Here is a 3859-nt window from a genome sequence, read left to right on the forward strand (position 1 = left end):
CAACCTTTCAGAGGTACATGCTCTCTATCTTCTCAGATATGGTAGAGAAATTTCTGGAAGTCTTCATGGATGACTTTTCGGTATTTGGAGACTCATTCAACTCCTGCCTTAACCATCTAGCACTTGTTCTGAAAAGATGCCAAGAGACCAACCTAGTTTTAAACTGGGAAAAATGTCACTTCATGGTGACTGAGGTGACACACCATTTGTGTTTGACACACAGTGTCTGCAGGCATTTGAGACCCTGAAAGCTAAACTGGTCACAGCACCAGTCATCTCTGCACTAGATTGGACATTACCATTTGAACTAATGTGTGATGCCAGTGACCATGCCATTGGTGCAGTGTTGGGACAGAGGCATAACAAGCTTCTGCACGTCATTTATTATGCTAGCCGTGTTCTAAATGATGCACAGAAGAATTACACAACCACAGAAAAAGAGTTACTTGCAGTGGTTTATGCCATTGACAAGTTTAGATCCTACTTAGTGGGGTCAAAAGTGATTGTGTACACTGACCATGCTGCTCTTAAATACTTACTCACAAAGCAGGATTCAAAACCCAGGCTCATAAGGTGGGTATTGCTTCTGCAAGAGTTTGATATAGAAATAAGAGACAGAAAAGGGACAGAGAACCAGGTAGCTGATCATCTGTCCCGAATTAAACCAGTAGCTGGGACGTCCCTCCCTTCTACTGAGATTTCTGAAACCTTTCCAGATGAGCAATTCTTCGCCATCCAGGAAGAACCATGGTTTGCAGATATTGCAAATTATAAAGCTGTGAGGTTCATACCACAGGAGTACAGCAGGGTGCAAAGAAAAAAATTAATTTCAGATGCCAAGTACTACCTATGGGATGAGCCATATCTCTTTAAGAGATGTGCAGACGGAATAATTCGCAGATGTGTACCTAGAGAGGAAGCACAAAGGATCCTGTGGCATTGACATGGATCGCAGTATGGGGGACATTTCGGAGGTGAGCGAATAGCCATTAAGGTCCTCCAATGCGGATTCTACTGGCCTACTATCTATAGGGATGCCCGGGAGTTTGTGCGTAACTGTGACAGTTGCCAAAGAGCTGGTAACTTGCCTCATGGTTACGTCATGCCTCAACAAGGGATCCTAGAGATTGAATTGTTTGATGTATGGGGAATTGACTTCATGGGTCCCTTCCCACCATCATACTCAAACACTTATATTCTAGTGGCAGTAGACTATGTGTCTAAATGGGTAGAAGCAATTGCCACACCCAATAATGATACCAAGACCGTACTGAAATTCCTACAGAAACACATCTTCAGCAGCTTTGGTGTTCCCAGAGTACTAATCAGTGATGGGGGCACTCATTTCTGTAATAAACAGATGTACTCTGCTATGGTCTGATATGGAATTAGCCACAAAGTAGCAACTCCGTATCACCCACAGACAAATGGGTAAGCTAAAGTCTCTAATAGAGAGCTAAAAAGAATCCTGGAATGGACTGTTATTGCCCGTAGAAAGGATTGGGCAAAGAGCTTGGATGATGCTCTGTGGGCATACAGAACAGCCTTCAAGAATCCTATAGGAACCTCTCCATACNNTGGTGAAAAAAGATTGCTCCAGCTAAATGAGCTAGAGGAGTTCAGACTCAGTGCCTTTGAAAATGCAAAAATTTATAAGGAAAAGGCAAAGAAGTGGCATGACAAGAAGTTGTCATCCGGAGTCTTTGAGCCAGGACAAAAAGTTCTACTCTTCAACTCTAGGCTCAGACTATTCCCAGGAAAACTTAAATCCCGGTGGAGGGGTCCGTATGTGATTACAGGGGTCTCACCATATGGATATGTTGAGCTTCAGGATATTGATTCTGACAAAAAGTTCATTGTTAATGGACAGAGAATCAAACATTATCTTGAAAGCAATTTTGAGGAGGAATGCTCAAAACTGAGGCTTGAATGAGTCTCAGTAAAGGTCCAGCTAAAGACAATAAAGAAGCGCTTGCTGGGAGGCAACCCAGTCATTAGCAGGTTAATTGTTCTTTAAAAGTTTGATATACATATTCTCAAAGGGTGATCATCAAAATTGAAGGAATTCATAGAGTAACAGAAGAATTCAGTGCAAAAAGCAGAGAAAAGGAGCTTGCTGGCGAAAAAATGCCAGTAAGGGGTACTCTGGGCGTTAAACGCCAGAATGGATACCATACTGGGCGTTTAACGCCAGTAAAGGTACCATTTTGGGCGTTAAACGCCAGAATGGGCACCATTCTGGGCGTTTAACGCCAGGTGTGCAGCATCCTGGGCGTTTAGCAAAACGCCCAGTGATAAAGGGGTTTCTGGCGTTTAACGCTAGTCAGGGCACCTGGTTGGGCGTTAAACGCCCATAATGGCCACCAAGTGGGCGTTAAACGCCCAGAATGGTATCCATTCTGGGCGTTTAACGCCAGAAAGGCAGGGGGAGGAGATTTTGTTTTCCACTTCAAATTTTTTTCAAACTTTCTTGTTTTGATCCATAATTTTCTGAATATACACATTACAAACTTTCATCATTCATCCTCAAAATTTAAAAATTAAACAATTTTCTATATCATTCTTCAAATCTCTTTCAAATCCTTTCCAAATCTTCTCCAAAAACTCAATTATCTTCTCAAATTCTTTCCATATCTTCTCAAATCTCCTCCAAAATTTTCGAAATCTCTCCCCCTCCCTTTATAAATAAAGCTCGGCCATCCCTCTCTCCCCACCATTCGAATTTGCTCTCCTCCTCTCTCTCCTCTTTCCTTTCTTTTGCTTGAGGACAAGCAAACCTCTAAGTTTGGTGTGCTTTTTCGTGATCACTAAGCCAAAATTTATCAAGATCATGGCTCCTAAGGGAAAACAAACCAATTCAAGAGGCAAGAAAGAGAATACTCCAAAGAATCTTTGGAGTCAAGAGAAGTTCTTAACCAAAGAACATGCAGACCATTACCACAAAATAACGGGTCTAAGGTCAGTGATTCCGGAAGTCAGATTCGATCTGAAAGAAGATGAATATCCGGAGATCCAAGAGCAGATTCGAAACAAAGGATGGGAACTTCTAACCAACCCTGAGACAAAGATTGGAAGAAACATGGTTCAGGAATTCTACTCAAATCTGTGGCTGACAGATAAGCAGAGAATGACTGGAACTGCTTTTCATACCTACAGAACCATGGTCAGAGGGAGAATTATTTACTTCCATCTGGACAAAATAAGAGAGATCTTCAAATTGCCTCAATTGCAAGATGATCCTGAATCCTTTAATAGGAGAATGGTGAGAGCAGATAAGGGGTTGGATCAAGTTCTAGAGGACATATGCCTCCCTGGAACTAAGTGGGCAACCAATTCAAAAGGTGTCTCAAACCAACTCAAGAGGGGAGATCTCAAACCAATTACAAGAGGTTGGCTAGACTTCATTGGGCGTTCCATATTGCCCACTAGCAACCGTTCTGAGGTCACTATCAAGAGAGCAGTGATGATTCATTGCATTATGCTGGAAAAAAAAGTGGAGGTTCATCATCTGATTGCTTGTGAGATCTACACAATTGCAAACAAGAACTCCACTGAAGCCAATGTGGCTTACCCAAGCTTAATCTCTTTGCTATGTAAAGATGCTGGGGTGAGGATGGGAGTAGATGAATTCATCCCAATTGAACACCCAATCACCAAGAAGTCAATGGAAGGACAAATGCAAGACAACTCTATCAAAAGGAGGGCGCAGGAGTTCCTCCATGAACTTCCTGAAATTGACTACTGGACCCGCCTAGAAGCATCTGTTGCCAAGCTGCAAGAAGCTATGGAACAAATTAAGGAAGAACAGCAGAATCAAAACTGCATGCTCTGCAAATTGCTGAAAGAACAAGAGAAGCAA

Source organism: Arachis duranensis, chromosome 8, assembly GCF_000817695.3.
Source record: "Arachis duranensis cultivar V14167 chromosome 8, aradu.V14167.gnm2.J7QH, whole genome shotgun sequence".
NCBI classification, from domain to species: Eukaryota; Viridiplantae; Streptophyta; class Magnoliopsida; order Fabales; family Fabaceae; genus Arachis; species Arachis duranensis.